General features: G+C 35.2%; 1 pseudogene; it reads left to right on the top strand.

Moving 5' to 3' along the window:
* The window catches only part of LOC127541437 (uncharacterized), a 138,827-nt pseudogene extending 132,627 nt beyond the window's left edge, over positions 1–6,200 (top strand).
* Positions 6,201–27,915: the final 21,715 nt, after the last annotated feature.

Here is a 27,915-nt window from a genome sequence, read left to right as displayed (position 1 = left end):
CCTGAGACATGGGGAAGTTTTGTGTGGGTGTGGGTGGGTGTGGGTGGGTAGGTAGGGTGTGTTATAGTGAAAATGACCAAATGGTTGTGGTTTGGTTCCCATAGCAATATGTCACTTAGTTGTTGGTTTGGGGCAGAAGTGAGAGAGATGACAAAAAGAGACACAGAGACAGACGAGAGACAGAGAGAAGGGAAAGGGGGGAAGACAGGAATGACACCATTTTTAGAATATGCACAAATATTAATTTGTCAGTTCCCTAAACCTTGGTGCACATTTTCGTTAATATGCCTTACTACTTTATTCCATATACTTAAACAGTTTAGATTCAATTAAAAAACAAATCCCATTGAACTCTAAGAAAAATGTTAGTTGCTGGAACTTAACTAACCCTTGGAAAAATTGGAGATTTTGCTTTTAAATATTTTTATCTTGATTAGTGCATAATTTTAAACTTGTCCCATGTTCTTAGAAATTTAACTTTCCCTGGGTAAAAACTTCATCTGATTCAAATCTTTTGTAACAGAAATTTGAAATAGAGTAAATGCAATTATGTGTTTAGAAAAGAAACATATAAAAAACTAAAAAATATTTTAATAAAGACACGAGGACTTTAATTTGTATTATTATGTTATATCAAAATAAATGTGTGAAGAGTAAACCTAATTCACTGGTAATCAAATGCCTCTTTAACCTTTCTTTACAAATCAAATTTCATCTAGATATATTAAAAAGTAGAGGACTGTGAGAATTTTGAGAATTTGGGTGGGGCCAGACTTGTCAAGTCATAAGTATAGAAACTCTTGGTATGGACACTCCCTCTACCAATACAGATAATCAACTTTTTTTTAGAAAGTTGCCCGGGGCATTGAAAGGTAGCACCTCTCCTTACATGTCAGGGACAGTACTTAAATCTAGGTTCTTCCTACTCTAAGGTTGGCCTTATTTATACTCTACCATACTGCTTACCACCTTATTTCAAAATTACCAATTGAATCAAAAAATGGAATTACAGGTGTATTTAAAATTCTTTATTATTGTTGGAACTAACCAACAGCAAATGAAATACTGACACATTGAATTATATCAGGTCATGATTCATTTATTTATTTAAATACAATTCCTGTCCTCAAAGAATTTATAGTATGTATAGCTCCTACTCTGAGCTACCCAACTTGCATAAACACTCACAGTTACATTTCTAGATGATTCTTGTTACTCCTAAATTATAAGAGATTACTTGTCCATCAAATTTCTCACAAGCTCTCACCAGTATGCTTCTCATTAGTCACACACAATTGGCTCTTAAGAAAGACATTTACTAAGATGGCATAGCAAAAAATAGTGGGTACAAAACGTTCTCCCCATAAACCTTGAGACATACATTTTCACAAATACAGCATTTTTTCAAAGAAAGGACACAATCTTAGATAATTTAGAATAACGATAGTGAAGCAAACCCATAGGAAAGGCAACAAATTTCCAATATTGCAGAGGAGCCTCAGTATCCCTTCTTTCTCTGCAGTTTTTGTTAAATTCCACTGGGGTCCTTTTAAATTCATCAGAGAAAGATGTTCACACTTCATAAAGGACCACCAGATGTTAATGATTTGCTAAAACGTTAACACTTAGTTATTTGAAACCTTCCATATTGTCTTACTCCTTCGAATATGAACTCCTGTGATCAGGGACAGTCTCACTTTTCTATTTACAGTATATCTGCAATAGTTAACACGGTGGTTTTTTTTTTTTTTTTTTTACAGGTATATGTATGGATAACTTTACAGCATTGACAATTGCCAAACCTCTTGTTCCAATTTTTTCCCTCCTTCCCCCCATCCCTTCCCCCAGAAAGCAGGGTGATCAGTAGGTGTTAGATATATTAAAATATAAATTAGATACACAATAAGTATACATGACCAAACCATTATTTTGCTGTACAAAAAGAATCGGACTCTGAAATGTTATACAGTTAGCCTGTGAAGGAAATCAAAAATGCAGGCAGGCAAAAATATAGGGATTGGGAATTCAATGTAATGGTTCTTAGTCATCTCCCAGAGTTCTTTTGCTGGGCATAGCTGGTTCAGTTCATTACTGCTCCATTGGAGCTGATTTGGTTCATCTCATTGCTGAGTATGGCCAGGTCCATCAGAATTGGTCATCATATAGTATTGTTGTTGAAGTATATAATGATCTGCTGGCTCTACTCATTTCACTCAGCATCAGTTCATGTAAGTCTCTCCAGGCCTTTCTGAAATCATCCTGTTGGTTATTTCTTACAGAACAATAATATTCCATAACATTCATATGCCACAACTTATTCAGCCATTCTCCAACTGATGGATATCCACTCAGTTTCCAGTTTCTGGCCACTACAAAGAAGGCTGCCACAAACATTCGTGCACATACAGATCCCTTTTCCTTCTTTATGATCTCTTTGGGATATAAGCCCAGTAGTAACACTGCTAGATCAAAGGATATACACAGTTTGATCACTTTTGGAGCATAGTTCCAAATTGCTCTCCAGAATGGTTGGATGTATTCACAATTCCACCAACAACGTATCAGTGTCCCTGTTTTCCCACATCCCCTCCAACATTCTGCATTATCTTTCCCTGTCATTCTAGCCAGTCTGACAGGTGTGTAGTGGTATCTCAGAGTTAACATGGTGTTTTGTACCTAGTAAGTGTTTAATAATAAAGTGTTCTTTCTCCCCACCCTCCATTCAATTACCTGTGATTTTACCCATGGATGTATCAACTGGGGATCTGGGAGGAGAAGGGCAATGCCCCTTTCCTAAATATAATAAATAACTAGCTTTGGAGTTCAAATACTAAATCTGATATTTTCTACTTGTATATCTTACTTCTGGGTCTCAATTTCATAATCTGTAAAACAATTCTAAGATTTAAAGATTTAAGTTCTACCATCTTCTAATTTAGGATGTTCCGTTATAAGAAAAATTTCATGTATACATTCAGGAAAGTATAATATACTTCAACAAATTCTACTTCAACAAATGTCATTAGGATGAAAATCTCTTTAGAGTCTCAGATATTGGCCGACATGATTCCATCAATGTTCAAGTAAAGGGCTAGTAAGAGAAGTTTAATACAACTAATGTACTGGGCAAAGTCTTTAGAATTCTTTGTTCTATAATTATGATAGTGTTGAAGATCTTCCTTGGATGCTTTATCTTGGAAATGTGTTCTAGAGGGCTGTGCAAGCACTTGGAACACTAATTTCAGTGAGTCCTACTAAGCAGGAAAAACTACAAATATCAAGCCAGGTCACAAAAGATATGTTAATGCCCAATTGTCCGGTTCCCCATCCAATTGAGTTTGGAACATTGGCTACCAGACAATTTACAATTTGGGCTATGACAGTTCATTCTTTTCTAATGCTTAAAGAGACTGGGACCTTGTGTTTGGTGAATCTCTTGAAGTATTAGAATAAATTGAAAGGTAAGATTACACTGGGGGCAGCTTGATAGTGTACTATAGAACCTCCAAGACTGGAGTCAGGAGGACTTATCTTCCTAAGTTCAAATTTGGCCTGAGACACTAGCTGTGTGAACCAAAGCAAATCGCTTCATCTTGTTTGCCTCAGTTTTTTCATCTGTAAAATGAGATGGAGAAGGAAATGACAAACCACTCCAGCATCTTTGCCAGGAAAATTCCAAATGGGGTCATAAAGAGTTTGATACAACTGAACAGCAAAAAGACTAGATAGGGTATTTGTTAATTATATGGACAGTATTCAACTTTAAATTCATTACTTCAATTTGAAGAAGTGTTTAATTTATGAGGAAGGATTAAAATAAATATATAGTAAGAATTGTGTTAATTTGGTTTGGAATGTTTTCAAGAGGCAAACAAATTGTAATTTATTAAAGTGAAATTTTTTTCCAAAAGAAAGAAACATGAAGTATTTTGTATTTTAATTGCAATTTGATATAGATGATTTAAAAGATATTAGAAATCATTATCTTGATCAAAAGCTACCAGAAACTTTGTTATAAAATGTCCAACAATATTTTATTGTTATTTAGAATTATAAACAAATAACTGGACTGTTTCAATTTAGTTGCTATCAGAATACCACAATTAAGCATAATTGGCTACATTTGCCAAATTCTTTTTTACATTTAATTTGCAAAGCAACTACAGAACCTGTTTTTGACAACGTGTTTCCAATTAGGCTTTCTACAATGATTTGCATACTATTAACCTGGATAGCTTAGAGTAGGGTTTCACCGCCTCGGTTTCACATTTAGCATCAGCTCATTATTTTAAAAAAAAAAAAAAAAAAAGTTATCCCTAAAAGCCAGAAAATCAGAGATGACTTGTACTCTCTTGTGAAACACTGAGAAAAACAAACAAACAAACAAACAAAAAACAACCCTACAAAGAAGGGGGGGGGGAGAAATGAGTAGTTTTATAAGAAAAGAAATTAACATGCTGTGTTGGTGAGTTGCACATGATCAACCATGCTTGCGGGAGCAAGCTGTCTGTTGGGTGTTGCTATGGTTACGAAAAGCCAGTGGAACCCAATGAGCTGTCTGCAGGACCAGCCATTTTACTTATGGAAAACAGCGTGACATTATGCTGAGCTTTATCCTGAAAGGCTAAATTTTTTTTTTTAAGAAAACAAAAACAGGGAAAGAAACTATTTGGAAAGAGAGAGGGAGATGGGTATCTTAAAGGATAATCACTGCAGCTAGGAAATTCCTCACAACTTCCCTTGGAACAGGCTGCTGCTTAGCTGTCCCCAGGAGCTGATCTGAGGGAGTGGAATGCAGTGTGATAGTGCCCGGACTGCCTCTCTGCTATCAGCCAGTGGGAAAGGTTTTTGTCTCCTGGCTGGGCTAGGTTTCTCTGCAATGTTATCTGCACAGCTCACTAGCTGCTCGTTCTGAAAACCAGTGACCCCCAAGGGAGGGTGTCACCCTGTTCTCCTAAGATTTTCTGCTGGACTCTCTGAAGAAGCAGGTGTATGTATTTGTGGTTCAGAACACAGCGACTCTCAGCATTTCTCGCTCCCTCCTAAGAGATTCTTGGGAGGACTCTGGAAGCATCGGCAGGTGGGGAGACCCGTCTCTTCTTCCAACGGGACTGTTGGTGGACGCCAACATTTGTTTGCCCAAGGTAAGTGAGGAGGCATCTTTAAGAAAAAAATTATATATTTATATGTACGTGCATACATACATACATACTGAGGCTTTTGTAGGGTAGCTGCTTTGAGCTAAACTGAGCTGGAGTGGTTTATTTTAACTTAGCAAATGATATTTGCAGAAGAAAACCTTTTAATTCTTCCATAATATGGTGTTAGGTACAAAGACTCGTTTCATTAAGTTTTTGTTACATAAATTGTATGATGAAATGAACTGGTAATTCTGGGTCTCAGGACAGAAAGCAAATATTTGCTGTTTTAATGAATTGTATTGACGTGTATTTCTGGATCGTCTACGTTATCAAATGCCAGATTTCTGTACAATAGGTTCTTTTGTGTCTTCCTGTGACAAAAACTAAAAGAAATGACATGAGAAATATGTTTATATACATGCAATTTTGTATGTATGTAATAAATGGAACTTGTGGACTTTTTTTTTAAATTATAAAAGCTTTATAAATTACTCCACTTGCATTGTAACATATGCCTACATTTGGTTGAGTTGAAGCTGTCCAGCCTCTGCAGTTCTCTATGTAGGTCATGGGAATAATCGTATTTTTTCTCCTAGTTCCTTTTTCACCCGTTAGACTAATGGTTTGGACTGGTTAGAGGGGCACTTGTCCTGGACAGACTGTAGGTATTGGGAACAGCTCACACTTCCTTCCTTTCACGGATATCAAGCAGACCGTGCTGGTCCAGAGCACAACACACCCATTGTGTACCTCCGTTTGGAGCCCAGAGAAAGCAAGAAAGCAAGTCCTTCATATGCATGGAGGTCAGCACAGGCATAGTATGTGGCAGTTGGCAGTTTTTAAATTGCACAATCCCTGGCAGATAGGTTTCAGAGATTGAGAGTGAAACCAACAAAACGCACCCAATACAAACACCTACGAACATGCAAGGCAGATGTTTCCTGGGCGCTGCTGCTTGCTAACAGCTCTGATTTTGAATTGCAGCTTGAGTTGCAACCTCCCTCCCTAGCCCAACTCCCCACCCAACCCTCCGTACTCACGCACGCCCTCACCCCTTGATGAGTAGTTCTTAGATTTAGGGTCTCTGTGGGGCAAAGCCTATTATTATGACTTGAAATGGTCCATCAAACCACCATCTCTGACTTAGGGAAGGATCAGATAAGGTTTAAATCATGTTCTTACAATTACATTTAAGCTTTATCTAAATCCATACGCTGACCGACCTATTAGAAATCGCGGCTGCCTAGTTTAAAACCTGAAATGTACAATATTGTCCTGGTACTCAGAATGACAGCTCAGTTAATCAGCTAATAAGAATATAAATAGAAAAGATTTCTAGGGTCCGTTTATTTTAAGATATGCAAATTACATTGAAAGAAGGAAAATAATTTGTTCAAGATGAATACGCCACAGTTTTTTTGAGTATTAGGAGCTAAAGCCATTTATTTCACAAGTAAGTCAAAAAAGAAAGAATTAGAATCCCCTCTCTAAGGGATTGTTCAGAGCTACTTGTCCTCAATGGCACTAATTTTTCTAAAATGAAGCTGTAGAAAACTCAACCCATAGACAAGTAATGTGTACAGTTTTAATAACTATCCAATTATTAGAAAGTTTCCACTAGGGAACAAAAAAAATGAGAGGTTCACAAGAACAGTTGGGGAGTTTATTTTCTTATTTAAAGGGCTGGAATTTTCAAAGGAAATATAAGGAGGAAGATTTATTCCTTAGTTATATGATACAAATAAAAATTCCAGCCTAGTAATCTTTCTGTGTGTATGAAGGAGTGAAGGAGAAGGTTGGAAAAGCTACTAGCGTTTTTAGTTGTCCTCTTGAAGTTCTTTATCAGAAGGATTCTTAGAATTAGGACAAGAAAATGTCTTTCAGGAAGAATATGTTTTTATAGCACTTCCTTTTAGATGACATAGAAGAATAGGATTTGAATGGAGACAGGTATGTCATATAGGACCTTTGGGATTTTTTTGTAAAATTGTTGCCCATAGGCACAGACCCTCATTTTACTAGATCATGGAAAATTGTCTGGCTTGGCTTTTACATCTCGTTTTTCTTTTTTTTTTTCTTTTTTTAAAAATTGTTCTAGCTTATTTTGGTAAAGAATCTACATCTAGCTTCTGATATTGATCTACCTGCAAGGGTTTACAAAAAAAGTGATAAACTCCTACTATATACAGTATAGCACTTGGGGTGACTAAGATTGGGAATGGGAGACATAAAAATCTAATCCATTTTCATTTCCTAGCTTCATGAATATTAGTACTGATTTTCTTGAATTGAAGATTTTCTCAATTCAACCTCTCCATTTTATGGATAAAACTCATACTTCCTGGGGGTAATAATGGGGGTGGGTGGGGATGCTTAAAACTGGGGAAATAACCCCTAAGAAAGTAATGCGACTTGATCAAAATCATATAGCCTATTGAGGCAACTTTGTATGCTTTCCACAACCTCATACTGTCTCCCATCTGCTGCTACTCTACCTTTCCAGTTTTATCTCATATTACTCTCCATGCAAATTGGACTATTCTTCACCTCTTAAGCACACACTGAATAGTGCCTTCTCTTGCTTGCTGCTGCTTCTGAGACCCTAACCATCCTTGAAGTCCAATTAGGATCTCTTTCATGGGGCTTTTTTTCTTCCTGATCCCTCTCTGTTGGTAGCAAACTCTCCAAGAGGCATAGCATGATTTATCATATATAATTATGCGTGTTACCTATCTACTAGGCTATATGTTCCATGAAGGCAGGGACTACTTTCTGATCTAAATTTTCTGTCTCCCAAATATACTATAATAATTGCTGAATAGGTATATATTGAATGTTAAATTATTGGAAAGTAAAATGTATTTGTTTTATTCAAGGAGTTAAAAAAATTAGTTGGGGGTTTCCATTGACTGATCTTCAAGAGAAAAACAGGAAAGCAAAATGCTTCACTTTGTTACTGTTTTCTTTTGCTGTGCCATATAAATTCAGTATTAAGTCATCAGTGGTCAATGTAGTTGGTCATTTTAAACTCACTGTTTATCTAGTTACTACTATAAATAAATGATTCAACTTCAAAACAGTTATCCCTATGCTCAATCTCAATGCTATTCATTTGAAAACTTCTGGACTCTTCAGTGAAAAAAGAAAACAATCAAATGAGTTTACATTTGTAAAACACCTTGCAAACTTTAAAGTATTACATAAATATTTGCTTTTTTTTTTTTAAAAAAGAAACGACCAGTCTTAGGCCTAAAGAGAAGGGAAAATGCAATTTCCTCCTTTCCCTGAAAAACTGGGTAATTGTGAGTGTAGAATGCTGCATCCATTTTCAGACTTGGCTGATGTTATGATTGATTTTGCTTGTTACCAGGGGAGCTTGCTGGAAGGGGAGTAGAACAGATAGAGTCAGGCTAGAATATATTTGGGAATGATAGGGTGCGAAAAACAAAAGGCATCAACAAAACTTTTATAAAACAAAAACCAAAGAAACCTTTTATTTCTTCATAAGAAAAATATGAATGTGGACTATAATTTTGGCTATAACTATACAGTCCAACAATCTCTCAAAGAAAATGTTTTTAGAGGTATTGGATCATACTCCAACACTTTTGTGTTCTATTCTCACTGGATAGGATAAAATATAGAATACCACTTATCAAAAAATATTTTCTTAAACTTAAAAGTTTCTCATAAATTCTTGAACTTTTTAAGCACTTAGTAATTTGTAGCCAATACATCAAGTGGCTGACCTTCATTTTTCAATCAGTCAACAAATATTAGGTATTTGTCACTGTGCTAAGCTATGGAGATACAAAGAAAGATAAAAGTTGTATCTTTAAGGAGCTCACAGTCTAATGGGAGACAAAAATGCTACTAACTATAGACAAATTAGCTACATATGGGATGAATTGGAAATAACCAATTGAGAGAAGAGAGTAGAATTATATCTCTGGGGATCAGGGACTTCATTTTTTCCGAACTTCTGGGTAATTTTTCATATCAGCCCCTATTTATTCTTAGCTCCCAACTGCTTAGGGAAGAAATAGATAGGAGGAATATACCTAGATTTCCTGAGATCCATCATTGGCCTAGTCATACAAGGTAGAAAACACAACATTGATGACCAAAGTTTCTCATCCTGATATTTAAGGACCCCCACAATCCCATTCCATCCTACCTTTCCATCCTTATTTCACATTGCAACCAAAATAGAGTTCACTGATAACACTATCCCACCTCTGTTCATTAACACATGCCAGTCTCCAACATGTATGTTTTCTTCATGCCTGTCAAAATTCTTGTCTTCTTACAGGCTTAGCTTAAATCTTATGTCCTTCCTGAAGATGTCTCCATTCTACTCAACTAAAAGGTGTTTCTTTTTTTTTTTTTCTCTCCCTCCTAAAATGTTTCTACTTCAAGTTATATCTTTCAAAATTCTGCCTTCTCTGTACACTTGTTTCATCCTAGCAGAATGGGGATTTTTGTGGAACAATTTTTCATCCTTGTATGCTCAGGGCTTACCTCAGGGCTTCTGCTGAATTGAATTGCATTGGTTCAAATTTTTGTGGATTTTAGCTTTTTGATTAAAGCAAAGATGTCTTATTAGCAGAATCCTTGATATGACTTCTTTTAAAGAGAGGTTTGCTTTTATAAACTGCCTTGCCTTAAGATTGCAGGATTAAAAGGATTTTATTGTCTTCTTTTTTCCATTTTTGAGCAGCACTGTTATCAAGATGACTAGTTGTAAAATGGTCTTTTCTTTGTTTTTGTTTTTTCACTCTATTTTAGCCTTTAGGAACACTTTCAACAATTTAATGAGCAAATGGCCCTATTTTCTTCCTCAAATACTTCATCTTATAAAGGGATTAACACGTACAACTCTTCCTAGCCATTGATGACTATTGTCAGTTAAGCAAAACCATTGGCAGGACCTAGTAAAGCTATAAAGATTTCTAATATAGGTTTAACAAAAGTTGCGTTTGTTCTTTGAGAATCAGCCTGGCTAAAATGATATTCATCACTTGAAGTTTGATCACTGAATAATTTTTTTTAATGGATACATCTCATGAATCATCTTTTATTTTTTAAATTTTATTAAATCTTTTTTATTTACAAAACATAAGCATGGGTAATTTTTCAACACTGATCCTTGCAAAGCCTTCTGTTCCAAATTATCCCCTCCTTCCCCTCCACCCCCTTCCCTAGAGGACAGGTAGCCCAGTACATGTTAAATGTGTTAAAATATATGTTAAATCCAATATATGTATACATATTTATAAATAATTCTTTTTACAGAAAAAAGAAAATCTGATCAAGAAAAATCAGATCAAGAAGGGAAAAAAAAAACTGAGAGAAAATAAAATGCAAGCAAACAACAACCGAAAGAGAGAAAAATGCTATGTTGTGATCCATATTCAGTTCCCACAGGCCTTTCTCTGGGTTTATAGCTTTCTTTATCACTGAACATTTGGAACTGATTTGAATCATCTCATTGTTGAAGAGAGCCACATCCATCAGAACTGATTATCCTCTAGTTTTGTTGTTGCCTTGTATCTCCTGGTTCTGCTCATTTCACTTAGCATCAGTTCATTTAAATCTTTCCAGACCTGTCTGAAATCATCCTGCTGGTCATTTCTTACAGAACAATAATATTCCATAACTTTCATATACCATAATTTATTCAGCCATTCTCTAATTGATGGGCATCCATTAAGTTTCCAGTTTCTTGCTACTACAAAAAGGGCTGTCACAAACATGTTTGCACATGTGGATCCCTTTCCCTCCTTTAAGATCTCTTTGGGATATAATCCCAGTAGAAAACACTATTGGGTCAAAGGATTTGCAGTTTGATAACTTTTTGAACATAGTTCCAAATTTCTCTCCAGAATGGTTGGATTTGTTCACAGTTCCACCAACAATGTATCAGTGTCCCATTTTTCCACATCCTTCCAACAATGAATCATCTTTTAAAAAACAGTTAATGGATCTGGAGTCAGACCTGAATTTAAATGTGATCTGACACTTAATTTGCTCTGTGATCATGGAAAGTCACTTGAACTGTTTGCCTCATTTTTCTCTGTAATGACCGCGTATTTAAAATCAGCCGGAGTCAGGAATTCAGGTTAAGGGAAAAATCTTCAATCTTTATTGAAGTGAAGAGATGAATAAGGATTGCGATAGCAATATGGGCAGCTGCGACAGGAAGCCAGCTAACAGAGAGAGATCTGAGCTGAGCAAACCATCACAATGGCAATGCAAAAAGTTTCTCCTTCCACTCCCCTGTCTCCACCCACCAAAATCGTCATTTCCTATACAACACATCAGGACTTGCACAAAGAGTGGGCGGGGGCCATTCTTTCTCCAAGCTTATATATTAATAGAGTATGGTCCAATTACTATTTAGCCTAATGTGCTTGGGACTTCAGTGCATCAACTCAAGCCTCAGCCCATTACATTTCTCATCAGTAAGATGGGGATATCTAGTAGCTAAGTGGCACAGTGGATAGAACACTGGGTTTGGAATTAGGAAGACTCATCTTCCTGAGTTCATATTTGGCCTCATATACACATATATCTGTGTGAGCCTGAGTAAATTATTATTTGTCACAGTTCCTCATCTGTAAAATGATCTGGAGAAGAAAATAGCAAATCACTCCAGTATTTTTGCAAAGAAAACCCAAAACATAGGATCATACAAAGTTGGACATCACTGATTAAAAACAAAATGGGGATACTAATAGTACCCACTTTCCAGGATTGTTAGGAGGATAAAGAGAGATGATATTTGTAAAGTTGTTGAAAACCTTGAAGGCCAATGTAAATGCTAGCTGTTATTATTATTAGCTATAATTGGGGCAAGAAGAGAATGTAATTTGTCAGTCAAGGGAGTATTCACAAAGACTTTCAGAAGTATTAGGTTAAACCATCATCAAAAGGGAAAAGGCATCAGCCTTTAATGGAAATGCAGTTATTATTTTACACCATGATATCAAGATAGAAGTAGAAAAATTAATCAGTGACTTAAATATTTTGTACTTGAGACTCAAAGGACTAAATTTATACAAATATTTGTGGTAAAGAAAATATAAAATGTATTATCTTGAATTATTTATTTTTTAGAAATTTTAGGATTGGATAGAAATTGTGTAAAAATATAGAAATAGCAATATTAATCAATGATGAAGCATCAGCCTATCACTTGATGGAGTAATGGATTTAATATGAGGAATGAGACATAAAAATAGAAAAGATAGTGGATATCATGTTGGACTTGGGGCAGGAAGATCTGACTTTGAATTCTGCCTTCAGACACTGATTATTAGCTATATGAACTTGAGAAAGTCATTTAACCTCTCTTTACTGACTCAATTACCTCATCTGTAAAATAGAAATAATACTAGCATTTTACAGGATTATAATGAGAATCAAAGGAGATACATATATAAGGTGCTTTGCAAATCTTAAAGTGCTATATAAATGCTAAACTATTGTTTTTTTTTTTTAAATGACGAGTTTATTGACTAATTGTCTAAAGGATTGTGCTTTTCTTAACTGGAGAGAAGCAAATTTGGAGGGAGAGAGGAGCAAGAGAGAGTATTAAGTTCAAAATAAAAGTAGCACTCTTATTTTGAATGAAAATAATTACAATTATTGGCATGTTATTTATAAACTGCTTTCTTCAAAAAGACCTCATTAGGTAGGTAGTACAAATATTATCTGCATTTTGGAGAAGAGAAAACTGCCAACTGGGAAAGGTGTGATTTGCCCATTGTATGGTGTCTAAGTATCAGAATTGAGTTTCAAACTGAGGACAGGAAAGCTGATCTTCTCAACCTAAGTCTGGTACTCTTCGAATTGATAAATAAAACTATTTTACAAAATCTCAGAGCTGTTCTTTAGGAAAAGATGGTTTTAGGAAAATATTGGCCTAGCCAATATTTAAGTTGTTTAGTCCCACCCTTACCCCAGTTGTCACTGCTTCTTCATATTAATTTAGGAGATCTCCTGGGGCAAGCTACAGGAATCCACTTGTGACCCTGAATTTTTTAAATTAATGACTTGGATAAAGATATAAATTACAAAACATTAAGAGGAATTGTTAACAAATTGGATTGAATGATTAAAAAAAAAAAAAAAAACTTGCTAGGCTAGAGCTTCGAGCTAAATCTGATAGGATGAAATTGAATAAAAGATTTGGGCTCAAATGATCAACTTCTTAAGAACAAGATATGGAGCCATGGGTGGAGAGCTATTTGAAGATCTGGGAGGTTTAAGTAGACTGTAATCTTAATATAAGACACCAGTGTAACATAGTAGCCAAAGAGCTAATAGAATTTAGGCCACATTTTAAGCTACCATAATATCCAGGACCAGGGAGATGATATTATGCTTTGACACCTATTTTCATTTAGTTAATTTTAATTTAATTTTTATATTCATTTTGTTTTATTTCATGCCACCTTTTAAGAAGATAATTACATTAATTTTAGGATATCCAGAAGAGGACCATCAGAATGGCAAGAGACCTTGAGATGATACCAATTGAGGATAAATTAAAAGAATTTAGGGTTGTTGAACCTAGAGAAGTAAAAGCTTTAGTGGGGTAAAAAAAAGCCAGAGGATCAGATATAAGGATATGGTTATCTAACAGTTAGAATTGTCCTGAAGTAGCATAGCTTTCTCTAGATGCAGTGGGATTCTCTCATTAGAGATCTTTTAGCAAAAGTTGGATTATCACTGGTCTGGTGTAAGTAGATTCCTACTCTGATTATAGGTCTTTTTGAATTGATCAACATATTCTTTGAAGAGGACTGTTTTATGGATGTCCTGATTCTGATGCATGCTGCTTTAATTTAATTATGCAATTAATTAGGTGGTAGTTGAAATTTGAGGCCATTCAGTCTGAGCTCTTCTCCTTTTTCTATATGTCAAAACTTCTTCAAATCTTCTACTCTCTTTCTCTAGTCTAGTTTTTATAGTTGGACTTTCTCCTTATCAAGGCCAACTCCTCCCATCTTCTCAGTCAGATTGCTTTCTCAAACATTCTGTTTGTTTCCCTCTACATGTCTCTTTCCATGCACCTACCCTTCTGTGTCTGTCTTTCTTGGTTTGTCTTTGTCTCTGTCGTCTCTATCTCTATATCTGTTTCTCTATCTCTTATCACTCTCTGTATCTCTGTGTCTGTTTTTCTCTCTCTCTCAGTTTGTCTTTGCCTTTATCAGCGTGTCAGCATTTAAATATATATTGCAGAATGAACACATGGTAATAAATGACAAGGAAATTTGGAAAGAAGAGCAATGATCAGCAAAGGCCTTCTGTAGAATGATGGTACTTGAGCTGTTTCTTGAAGGTAATGAGGGATTCTATGAGTTGAGCATGAAATATAAAGAATATTCTAACCATGGGGGACAGTCGGTACAAAAGACACAGAGATCAGAAAACTAAGGATCCAGTGTGAGGGACAGGAAGAGCAGTTTGTCTGAACCTTGTTTAAAAAAGGGCAATAAAGAATTTTATTTGTCAAATGATTTAATTGATTAAATTACTAAAATGAGACTAGAAAGATAGATTGGACAGCTCAGTGGATAGAGAAGCAGTCCTGGAGTCAAAGGGAGTTCAAATTCAACTTCAGATATTTACTGGCTATGTGACTCTGGGCGAGTCACTTAACCCTGTTTGCCTCCATTTCCTCTTCTGTATAATGAACTTGAGAAGGAAACGGCAGACCACTCTAGTATCTTTGCAAGAAAACCCCAATGGAATCATAAAGAATTGGATATGACTAAACATCAAGAACAAGAAAGAGTAGGGCCAAGTTGGAAAGAGTTTTGAAAGTCAAAGAAATTTATTTTTAATCCTGAAAGGATTCACTGGTTGAAGGGGACACTCTGGAGAACCACTGGAGTTCACTAAGTATAAGAGTGACACAAAAAGTCTGCATATGCTTCAGAAAAGAAAAAAAAAAAAGTTTGACAGTTAGATTGAAGATGGAGGGAGAGACTGAGATAGGGTGACCCATCAGGTTATTGCATTAGTTCTAACAAGAGGGGATCAAAACCTGTGTTAAAATGGGAGCTGTGTGCATAGAGAATAAGAGGCAGATGCAAATGAGATTTTGCTGGTAGAAATTGGAAGATTTGACTAATGACTATAAATATATGGTGAGAGAAAGTCAACTGTTGAGCATAATAACAAGGTTAGACACCCTAGACTAGAAGAATGATGGGACCATCAACAGAAACAGAGAACTTTGGATAAAGGAAGGTTTTGTGGTAGAAAGGGAACAAGTTCTCTTTTAGACATGTGGTACATTCCGAGATGTTAATAAGTCAATTGATAATGTGGGACCAGAGCTCAGGAGGGACTTGGGCTAGATATATAGATCTATCTGTCATCTGTATCTGTGGTGATCTTCTTCTTTTAAAATAAGTAGAATAGTTCTCTCTGGGGGAGAGGGTAGGTCTCTCGAGGGAGGTTTTCTTGGAGGCAGCCTTAGTATCAATTGAAAGTAATAATCACCCAAAACGCAGCCAGGTGATAAAAGTTCAGATCTTTTATTGTCTCTAATATAGCCCAGTTAGCTTAGAGACCTCTCTCTCTGCTTGGTTCCAAGAGCTCCCTCCGAATGCCTCCAAATCCAAAGGTTTGTCCTTCAGCCTCTGCCTCTGCTTTCTTCTGCCTCCAGCCAGCACAGAGATGGAATGAATCTCTTGTCTCCTTCACTTGGGGCTCGGCTAGCTTTCTGGTGAGCCTTTCAGACCAGCTTGGTCTCAGTGGGGGAAGTGCAGGAGCCCAGCCACCACAGTGGTGTGAGATGAAGATGAATCTGGTTGTGCCTCTGAGAGAGCCCTCTCAATCTTCCGCTGAACTCTCGACTAGTAGCTTCTTCCTCTGAAAACTCTTCTTCCACCACCAGCCAGCCAAGGGGAAAATATTCTCTCTTGCCTCAGAGAGAGGGCTTCTGGCATAATTCCGCTGAAATCTGACTGAGAGCCTCTCTCTGTTTCTTTTATACAAGAGGGAGGAATTGTGGGATATGAGAGCGAGGGATTATGGGTTTTCTCCCATAGTGCTCTCTGGCCCTAAGAGCTTCAAGGGAGGTGTGAATTCACAAAGTTACAAAGTTTACTTTGTGAAACTCCCATACTTGTGAACTCCGATGAGTAAAGGTGTAAACACAAGCATTGTACTAATTAGTTCTACTTAATACCTTGTTTCAGGTTCTGGCCCAAAACATCTTCTTGTAAGATCAGATCAATAATCTATCAACTCTAATGAGTTAGCAGTTTGTAAAGATTCCAACATGTATCTGTACATAAATGATAATTAAACCAGTAGGAGCTGATGATGTCTCAGAGGGAGAGTGTGTATAGATATAAGAAACCCAAGAAAGAACCTTGGGGTACACCTCAGATTGGGGGAGGGAGTGATAAACAAGAATGAATGGTCAAAGAGGACCAAGGAGAATTGGGAGAAAGTAAGCTAATTTTTTTTTCTTTTGGAAAGAATCCAGGAATTCTCTATAGCTCAGCTTATTAAACTGTGGGTCACAATCCCATATGGGGATTGTGGAGGATACTGAATGTGGAGGATACAAAATTATGATTATCATAAATATTTGATTTATATACCTATTTTATATCCTTGTACCCAGGGGTCATATAAAAATTTTTTGGGCAAAAAGGGATCATGAATAGGAAAAGTTTAAGAAGCCCTGCTTCATATCAATGAAATATATAAGTTCAGTCCCTATCCTTGTATATATGTCCCAAAAGTCTTCCTGCAGATAGGTCAAAAAAGATTGAGGAAAGACTGAGATTTGGCAATTCAGAGATCATTGGTAACTTTGGAAGAAGTAGTTACAATTGAAGCTGAAACCATATTGCAAAGAATGGAGGAATAAGAAGTAAAGACACTGGGTCCAAAAAGCTTTTTCTAGGAATGTGACTGGAAAAGGGATGAGTTTGTACAAGATTGTAGCTTGAGAGCATGAAAGGCTGCCATTAAGGTTTTTAAAGATTGTGAGAGACTTGTAGGCTAAGGGATAAGAACCCACAGATACAGCAAGATTAAAGAGGAGGCATATGAAGGGGAAAGGAATGATTGGAAGACTAAACCACTAGAAAAAACTTGAGATGATGAGAATAAAACCAGATTTAAATTGCAACTATGAAGGTAATGTTTCCTTCCCAAATTGTCTAGCAAACATGTGTATCATTCCAGGCAGAGATTCTGAACCCATTCAAGTGCATTCATTATGCCCACATAATATCAGATCTCACATCTTATTTTTTTCTGTTTCTGACTAATATATTTCAAGCATATCTAACTCCCAAAGGTTCATGGTTTTCTCACTGTATTTTTTTTTAATTTTCTCCTGATTCCATCCCATATTATAATTTAAAATAAAATGTTTTTTCCTAATAATTTATAAGCTCGATGCCTTCATTTTTCTTGTTATGTTTTCCTATAGATCTGACTTTTCAAAAATTGAATTTTTTATTAGACCCTTAAGAGTCCAGGCATTCATCTGAATTCATCAGAAGAATGTATACAGTATTTTGGGGAAAATTCTTTCTCATAATCTTTTTAAATGGGAAAGCTATGTCCCTATAATATTGGATGGGCACTATATGTCCAAACAGAAAGAATTCCTGTTTTCAGATATTTTCTCTGATAATTTTTTTTTTTTAGTTGATGAACAGAGGAATAGGGGAAGCAAAAAGCCATCAGGCATTCAAACACTTCAGAATATTCTGAGTGGCTTGGCATCTTCTCAAGTTATAATCTGGTTTAGGGTTTAGTGCTAGGGAAACTGGAGAACCATAGCAAAAATAGCCCTCAGTCCAGCAGTCCAATTTAATATGATAATATAAAGAAGATCATATTTAATAACTAGGCAGAAAAACTTGAGCAGCATGGCATAAGGTATGGAGTATTAGAGTTGGAATTAGGAAGGTGGGTTTAAATCTTGCTAATATATCATTATTTGTCCTTGGACAAATCACTCAATCTATCTGAGGCTCAGTTTCCCCAGCTGTAAAATGTGGATTAGAATAACTTTAGTACCCAATTTGTAAGTTGTGATGGTCAGATGGCACTATGCAAATCAATTTTTGCATTGTAAAGTCCTATGTAATGTCAGTCATTATTGAAATAAAAATTCTTGCCATGATTGGTGACTTTTTAAAAAGTTGCTGATGAATTTTCAATAGCACACATGTTGCCTCCACACTTATGCAAAAGGTTAGAAGTCTCTGTACCTGCTTCTATCTGTGGGTAGCTATCTCCTGCAGAGACATTTAGTTCCCCCTTAGGATCTCAAAATGAAAGTTTATGAGGACCAAAGTCCTGTCAAGAAGAACCGCAGAACATTCACCCACCACCTGCTGATGGCAGTTGTCTGCTTCTTCCACTTCATTGGCTCATTTTAAACCATTATACTTTTAAGCATTCAAACCATGCTTCAAACATTATTGAAATCCATCAAACCCTTAATCTTCAAGTCCTATTAAAAGAAAAGTAAATCAATGTCTTATAGCAATTTAAGAGAGAGAAAATAATTTCAGTGAAATAAGGACATCATCCACTTTATGGGTTTTTCTAGAGCTTTTGGACTCCTAGATAGTTCTTTGCTTGTTAGAATCTCCACGGCTTCACAAATATTACAATGCCTACTGTTGCATGTATGAATGGCAGTCCAGTTAGTATCTTCTTTTCTAAAACAAATTTATTGATAATATACAAATTGTTGATGGTGTACGAGAGGGATACAAGGACCCTAGTTAACAAAGGATTGGATTGTCCGCGAGAAAGTTGATTTTAAAATGATTCCCAAGTCACTGATCAGACATTTTCTGCCCATTAACCGAAAGCAGGAAGTAGAGACACAAGGTCCAAATAGCTTTTTTAAGAGTTTGCCTGACAAAGGCAGAAGTTTGTACAAGACTGTAGCTTGAGGACATGGAAGGCTATATACCTAGGGTTTTTAAAGGTTGGGAGAGACTTAGACCTGTTCTAAGGCAAAGGGATAGAAACCTGTCACAGATAAAGCTAGATTAAAGTGGAAGAATGAAGAGGGGAAGGGAATGATTGAAGGAATAAACTGCAGGAAAAGACTTGAAATGATGAAAATAAACCCAGATTTAAATTGCAACTATGAGGGTAATGTTTCCCTCCCAAATTGTCTAGGAAAACATGTATAATTCCAAGCACTGATTCTGTACCCATTCAAATGCATTCATTGTGCTCAAATCTTAGATCTTACGTCTTATTTTCTGAGTCACATAGTTCAAGCATATTTGATTAACTTCCAAAAGTTAATTAAGTTTATTTATGTGATGCTATTAGGTGCCTATCATATCCAATGCCCTCCAGTCCTCTTCTTTAAGAAAATACTGATGATAATGTAGATTCCCACTTGTGGAGCATAAGTTCTTCAGGGACAGGCACTGTTTCATTTTTATCTTTCTCTACAGACCTTACCCAGTGCTTGCTTCTTAAATGAAGGTTAGTTGAAAATTTAATAAGTTCACAAATGTCCCCATTGCATTCTATATGCTTTTTAATCAGATTTAATTATCTCCAAGTCTATGTCTTTGTTCTTTGACCAAGTCTGTACAATTTGTCCTTTGGAAGTTTTAGTGTTAGTTATCCTGCACTTATTATCATCCTATTTTATTTTAATTAGCATGAATTGTTTTTCTTCATCAAGTAAGATCCCCTTCAGCTCCAAGCTTCTATAATCCAATGAGGTTTCAAAAACAAGAAGTTCTCAAACTATTATCTTTCTCTTCTGAACTATCTTTAACCATTATTAAAGAATAAAGAAAATATATATTGTTATTCAGTTCTTTTCAGTCCTATCCAGTATTTCATGACCCCATATGGGGTTTACTTGGCAGAGATACTGAAGTGGTTTGCCATTTTCTTCTCTATCTCATTTTACAGATGAGGAAACTGAGGCAAATAGGCTCAGGTCAGAGTCAATTAGTGTCTGAAGCTACAGTTGAATTTAGGAAGATGTTTCTTCCTTACACCATGCTCAGCTATCTATCCATTGTACTACCTAGCTACCCCATATATCTTATATGCAGTTATGTAAATCTGGAATTAACAATTTTTCCTTGAATTTGTTTAAATTGGGTACTTTAAATGCCATGATTTGTATATTATAAATTGTCCTTTAAAAATGTTAAGAATAGTATTTATTATAGTTTTCCTGGATATCTAAATGATTGTGATGGCTACATCTCATCCATTTCATGCCCATACATACATGTATATCTATATAAACAGATATATAGAAAAATTGTTAATATATACTTATATGTATATACATATACATATGTAAACACATAAACATGTTCCTTTAATATTTTTAATCAGAGAGTCATTTAATTTTTCATGGCAGCTTGTATAATTTTTTTTTGGAAAATATACATTTAGGACACCTTGTTAGATGAACTCCTTTAGGGGAGGTTTTTTAATACTGTATAAATTGTTATTTTGCTGTTTTTGTGGTAAACTCATAGTTCTAACAATGGAATTTTGTACTCAAATTTTTAGTCAATTGTGTGACTATAAAGTTGTGATCTGCTACAGTATATTTTTAGGAAGTCCTACCTGTTTCCCTTTTCATACTCTTAGTGTGCATATCCTATATACATGTGTAGATGTGTAGTCAGTCAATAAGTATTTGTGAAGCACCTACTATATACTAGGCACTGCCAAGCATTAGCTATACAAGACAAAATACATACTTTATTCTTGAAGAACTCTCAATCTAATGGGAGAAACAATATACAAATAACTAAATATCTAAACAAGCTAAGTGGAGGATAAATAGGAAATAATCAGAAAGAGAGAAAAGCATTAGACTTGAGAGATTGTGAGAAGCTTCCTGAAGAAAGTGGGATTTTAGTTGAGACTAGAAGGAATCCAGGAAAGCCTGAAGGCAAAGATAAGGAGAGCAAACATTTCAGGCTCTTTCTATGAAGGTTTTATAGAAATGAGAAAGAAGGGATAGATGTAGTTTGATGGTTATTAAGATTTTCTTGATAATCCTATATTCAATAATAGTAATACCAGCTATTCTTCATCATATCAAATTTGTATGTAATTGATCTGTGCTTTAGATTAAGAGTATTTTTTGATGAAAACATGAGAAGCAATTAGCTGGCTTTCACAGATAACTTTCTATAGCAGATCACATCTTCAGACTATCAGAGAGGTACAGACGGTCAACAAGCATTGATTAATCTATCTCCTATGTGTCAGCTGGTTTTCTGAGTAAATACTTTTTTGGAAGATTTCTTCTCCAAATGATTATACATCTAGGTGCTAAGAAGTTCAAGACTCCTTAATAGATGCAACTACAGAGATAATTTTGTTTATTGATTCTCTGTATCAATTGATATCTTCTGTATCTTCTACATCAACTGAAGGATAGAATGAGAAAAACTTGGTCACTAAATATATTAACTGGTGGCATAAGACATTTCCCATGTGAAGTCCAAATGGAAAAGGGATAGACAATGAATAATGAGGTTCTGCAGAAGTTTTTGCTTGTAGGTGATAATATGCTGAATGGAGTATGAAGTATCAAGACCCAATTCAGGGTCTTTTCAATGAGAAATTGACTTGGTATCCAAACCAAGAAAAAAAGAAGCTTTTAAAAAATACATATTGTAGCTCATGAAACTAGTCCACCAACAAATATATCTTGGATGGACACTGACAAGGTTCAGGGAGAAGGTTACAGAATTGAATAAGAGAAAGAAATTATGAATCAATGTGTTTTAGAAATTGGATAGCATTTTATCAAGTTTTACTCTTTTCTAAAAATCCATTCTTCAAACAGTATTCTGATAAATGACTGTGAATGATGAGACATCTTAATCACAAAGAAATCAAAACTGTAGGTCACCCAAAGGGCAATACAAAGAGATATGATTGATAGAAGTAGCCTACAGCATCCTACTATATAAGGAATGCTAATATCAGAAATGGAAAAGAACATTGACTATTAATAAATAAGAGTAAAGTGTAAGAGACAAACATACCTAAAAGCTTTTACTAATATTGGTGAAATGTTTAAAAAAAAAAAAAAGACTTGGAACACATCCTTTAAAACATTGCTTAAATCCTCCATACAGAATTTATTAAGAAATAGAGGGAAGCACAAACAAGAATTGCATAAATAAAAAGAGAAGAATGGCATTTAATCTCTATGACTGGAAGCAGTACCCACAGTAAAAATCATAGATCCATTGAATTGTTAAGATATTAATTCTGGAAAACAAGAGTTAGTCTAAAACACAATGAATAATAACTTAAGCCAATATTATTAGGAGACTATTATTCAAACATGTTCCATTCAGATTCCAAGATGAGAAAATCAGTAGTCACTTATCCTTAAGATTAAATAGGAATTTAAAAAGAAATTGGGGGTGAGAGCCTGGGGAGATAGTAAAAGATAAAGGTTTATGTGTATATGTATATGTACTGTATTTTCTGGGTCAGTGACTCAGATTATGGTAGGATAAGATCTTGAAATATAAGACTGATTCTACTAATGTGTGTTGTATGTGTATTTCATTTATTTGTATAGTCATAAATTTGAAGTCCTGATTTATGGCCTATAATTTTATCACTGATTTCTTGTCTTTGCAATGAATTGCTTATACAAGAACAATATCATTACCTCTATAATTTGTATATAACTGAGTGAATAAAATATTTTTCATTAGTGTATTATTTTCTCACATTGATTTTTAAGACAATTATTAAAAATTATTCATCCTAGTTGTGGTGCTATATGTCTACAATCCCTGTTACCGGGGAGGTTAAGACTGGTGGATCTTTTGAGCTAGGGAATTCTAAACTGTGGTAGGCTAAGCATTCAGAAGTTCACACAAATTTGTCAACATTATAGCAGTCCCTGGGAATAGGAAAGGAAAGAAGAACAAGTACAGAAGTAGGTCACAGCAACTATATCAGTTAGAAATGGAATCAGATTAGGATATGATCGACAACGTAAGATAGGAGAACTAACCTCCAGGAAACATAAAATCAGAAGTAGTAAAGTAAAAAATGCTCCCTCTTTCTCTCGGATCAATTTATGTATCCAAAGTTAGTTAGAATCACTCTGTCCCAGCTTACTTTTGAATGTTAGATTTCTCCTACATTTTTGGTCTAGTACATAACCACAAATTTGAAGGCATTTCTCATTTGTAGCTTCTATCACTGGGAAGGGGATTATGTGCTCACAGTTATCTTGGAACTTTGGACCTGCAACCTTCTCTCTTTCATTAAGATGAATGGTGTAAAATATACATCGAAATTTCACAGCTTACACTTTTTGGAACAAAAACCTAACTTAGCAGCTGACAAAAACTAAAAGATGGTAACTATAAAAATATGTTCCCTGATGACTGTTTTCCATTCATGTAATGTCTGGGTTTTAGACACCAGTCATTTTATTAATTTCTATTTCTAACCAACTCTTGGAGCTGAAGCATTTCATTTTATAGATTAAAAAAATGAATAACAGGGTAAGTCAGCTTCACAGCTGCTAGTAGAAAAGATGCTGTGTACTTTCTCACTTAGCTAGGAAGCTTCTGGCAAAGCTTTTATGCTTACCAATCTTAGGGTCTCATGTTCATAAGAAATTAAGAAAGTAACAATTTTACATCAGTGTCTTTTAGACCCCAAACTAAGGAGTGTGTGTATGGAAAGCTGCATAAGCTTCTTCTTAGTTAATGTTTCTCATGCAGTTAAAAAAAATCCAGTAGAAAATAATTTTTTAAAATGACTTGCCTGACTACCTTTTGTTGTTACTCAGTCATATCCAACTCTTTATGATCCCATTTAGGGATTTTTTGGCAAAGGTATTGAAATGATTTATTGTTTCTTTCTCTGGGTCATTTTTACCAATGAGGAAACTGAGGTAAATAGGATTAATGACTAACTAGCCCAGGGCCACGAGGTTGAGTTTGAATTTAAGATTTTCCTGACTCCAGGCCAGCACTCTAGCTATCATGTTACTCTCCTATCCCAGCTGCTTTATTTCTGTGATATTTCCAAGGTTAAGCATTTAAAACTGCATGACTGGTCAAGAAATTAGACAGGGACAATTTAATAAGCCTTATGTCTTTTTTCTTGGCTAACCTTTTAAGTAAATGAATATTTTTCTAATTAATCATTCCTAGAAAGTTAACTTAAATATACTAATGACTGAGTTCTTCAGAGAATTAGCCATTTGGGTTCTGTCCTAAGAAACTCTGATTTGTTCAATAAGTCTGAGACTATTCAAAAATAGTTTTGTCCCAATTGGCAAGAGTGGAAAAAGTCAAGTATAGTTGCCAAAAAACATAGCTTCAGAGGATTGCCATAGTATATATAGAGAGATCTCAGGATAAACTGTTAAAAAATGTATTCTATATTTTTACATTATCATTGGCACACTTTAAAAAACCCTATTAGTTCAGTCTTTTCAGTTGTATCTATGAGCCCATTTGGAGTTTACTTGGCAAAGCTACTAGACTGGTTTACATTTCTTTCTCTAGCTCATTTTATACATGAGGAAACAGAATAAAACAGGGTTAAATGAATTGCCCACAGTCACACAGCTAGTAAGTAAATCTGAATTCAAATTTTCTTTTCTTTTTTTTTTAAATAATTATAACTTTTTATTGACAAAACCCATGCCTGAGTAATTTTTTTACATTATCTCTTGCACTCACTTCTGTTCTGACTTTTCTCCTCCCTCCCTCCATTCCCTCCCCCAGATGGCAAGCAGTCCTATACATGTTAAATAGGTCACAGTATATCCTAGATACAATATATGTGTACAGAACTGAACAGTTCTCTTGTTGCACAGGAAGAGTAGGATTCAGAAGGTAAAAATAACCCCGGAAGAAAAACAAAAATGCAGTTTACATTCATTTCCTAGTGTTCTTTCTTTGGGTGTAGCTGCTTCTGTCCATCATTGACCAATTGAAACTAAGTTAGATCTTCTCTTTGTTGAAGAAATCCACTTCCATCAGAATACATCCTCATATAATATCGTTGTCGAAGTGTATAATGATCTCCTGGTTCTGCTCATTTCACTCAGCCTCAGTTCATGTAAGTCTCTCAAGCCTCTCTGTATTCATCCTGCTGGTCATTTCTTACAGAACAATAATATTCCATAACATTCATATACCACAATTTACCCAACCATTCTCCAATTGATGGGCATCCATTCATTTTCTAGTTTCTAGCCACTACAAACAGGGCTGCCACAAACATTTTGGCACATACAGGTCCCTTTCCCTTCTTTAGTATCTCTTTGGGATATAAGCCCAGGAGTAGTACTGCTGGATCAAAAGGTATGCACAGTTTGATAACTTTTTGGGCATAATTCCAGATTGCTCTCCAGAATGGTTGGATTCGTTCACAACTCCACCAACAATGCATCAGTATCCCAGTTTTCTCGCATCCCCTCCAACATTCATCATTATTTTTTCCTGTCTTCTTAGCCAATCTGACAGGTGTGTAGTGGTATCTCAGAGTTGTCTTAATTTGTATTTCTCTGATCCATAGTGATTTGGAACACTCTTTCGTATGAGTGGAAATAGTTTCAATTTCATTATCTGAAAATTGTCTGTTCGTATCCTTTGGCCATTTATCAATTGGAGAATGGCTTCTGAATTCAAATTTTAACTCTAGTCTTCCTGACCTCCTTGCTTCACCTGACTAATTGTCTTGGATCATTTTTAATGATTTAAAAACAATTTAGGTAGTTATTTATTAATTATAAATACTTATAAATATACTTGTGAAAACCTTCTTGTGAGCATTCGTCTCTTATTATCAATACATCTTTGTTAATTTTTTGTACAACTTGTACCTGAGGCATTAATCAGAATAATACTAGTGGATCTTTTCTTACTATCTGTAAATTTTACTTTTAATCTAGCTATATTGATTTGATATATTTTTTGCCATGAAATTCTTTCTAATATTATTATAATATTATCAGTGTTGTCGTTTTTGTTCTTTATATCTTTTTAAAATCTTGAATCTTGGTGCAATTTTTCCCCTCACCAAAGATGTGAAAAATATGGCTTTGTAGTTTCCTCTTCTTTCTTGGTTATTATCTCTTTACATTTGTTCTTTTGTTTATTTGGAATTTGTTGTGGTATATTGTGTGAAAAACTTAAAGATTAGTCTAACAGTAATGTAAAAGATGGATTTAATCTGGCAGAATGGAGAGGCAGATAGACCTATCCTAGAAGCTATTTAGTCCAGGTAGATACAATGAAGGCCTGGAGTACTAGGGTGGTTACTATGGTAAATAGAGGATTTCAAATCCAAAGTTTGTAGAGATGGAATAAATAGGACCTGTTAATGTTTTGTATATTTACATGTATTTTTAGTGGGCACATAGAGATTTAGAATTTGAAATCCAAATAACTGGATTGAGAATCTGGGAGAGACAAGTGCCAAATATAATACAAACTTGGGGTAAAAAGTAAAGAGTAAAAGTCAGAAGCATCAAGGGGAACAAATGAGATTAGTTTGTGATACATGGAGTGGGAGTCAGCCATTAGACCCCCAGGGTGAAAATAACCAGTTAGGCCTTTAGAGATCAGGGGGCCATAGAATTTATACTCAAATTTTATTGCAAAGGAAAGGAGCTCAGAAGGACTCATCCACAGTCATAGCTAGGAAATGTCCAAGCTCAAACTCAATCAAGTCTTTTGATTCTTGCGTTTTTCTGATTATCATAGAATAACACCATTTCCTTAGAATTTGAGCCAGATCCAAAAAAGGACCTCCTCTCCAGAATGCCTGACAAGTGGTCATCTAATCTTGGCTTAATGATCTCCAATGACAGAGAACCTATTTCTTCCTAAGACAGGTCATTCTTCCTTTAAACAATTCTCATAATTAAGAAGCTTTCCCATACATTTAGCTCAAATTTGTATCTTTTTTACTTCTAACTCTTGTTCACTGAAGCCAAGTGAATAACCTTGAACCTATCTTCCACACTGACACCCTCTAACACTTGAAAATAAGTCTCTGAGTTTTATTCTATAAGCTAAATATCCCTAGCTTCATCAGTTTATCCTTATATGGCATGGATTCAAGCTTCTTTAGCATCCTGATTGCTTTCCTTTGCTGCCTTCCCCAAAATGCCCTGTTTAGAACTGGACACCTTCTCCAAAGGTCATCTGAGAATGGGAGAGTACTATTTATTCTTGAAAGTCATTCTCTTCACAATGTAACCCAAGATTTTTATTTGGTTTGGACCTGTTAGGTTTTTTTTTTAATCTGTGAATTCACAGAAATATGCTTTATAAATAATTCTTTATCAAGTGAGGAGGGATAGCTAATATAGTGACTGGTAGAATAATGATATAAAAGGATCTCAGTAGGATAGGTTATCTTCAAAACACAAATATCATACTATGTTTTGCTAAGGCAAGGATGATTTTTTGATTGCCTTGTTTGTTTCAATTATTATTTTCCTGGATACATCCTTAATGCTTCCTGATTTTAATTGGAATAGAAATGTTATATGTAGAAACAAATTATATGAAAAAGTTTTGAAAATGAAATGTATTTATCAAAATGGACACATGGGATCAGTGTTAGAGGAAACATCCAAGGTCATATTGTCTAATCCCAATCTCTAATATGAACTATACTTTCAAACTGAATTTCTCCATCCTCTGAGTAAGTGGTACTTCAGTGGATATGTTATCTTAATTTAATGGCTGATGTT

The sequence above is a fragment of the Antechinus flavipes genome, chromosome 6 (assembly GCF_016432865.1).
Source record: "Antechinus flavipes isolate AdamAnt ecotype Samford, QLD, Australia chromosome 6, AdamAnt_v2, whole genome shotgun sequence".
Classification (NCBI taxonomy): domain Eukaryota; kingdom Metazoa; phylum Chordata; class Mammalia; order Dasyuromorphia; family Dasyuridae; genus Antechinus; species Antechinus flavipes.
Note: the sequence above shows the minus strand (reverse complement) of the source record. Positions and strands in the feature narration are given on the sequence as shown.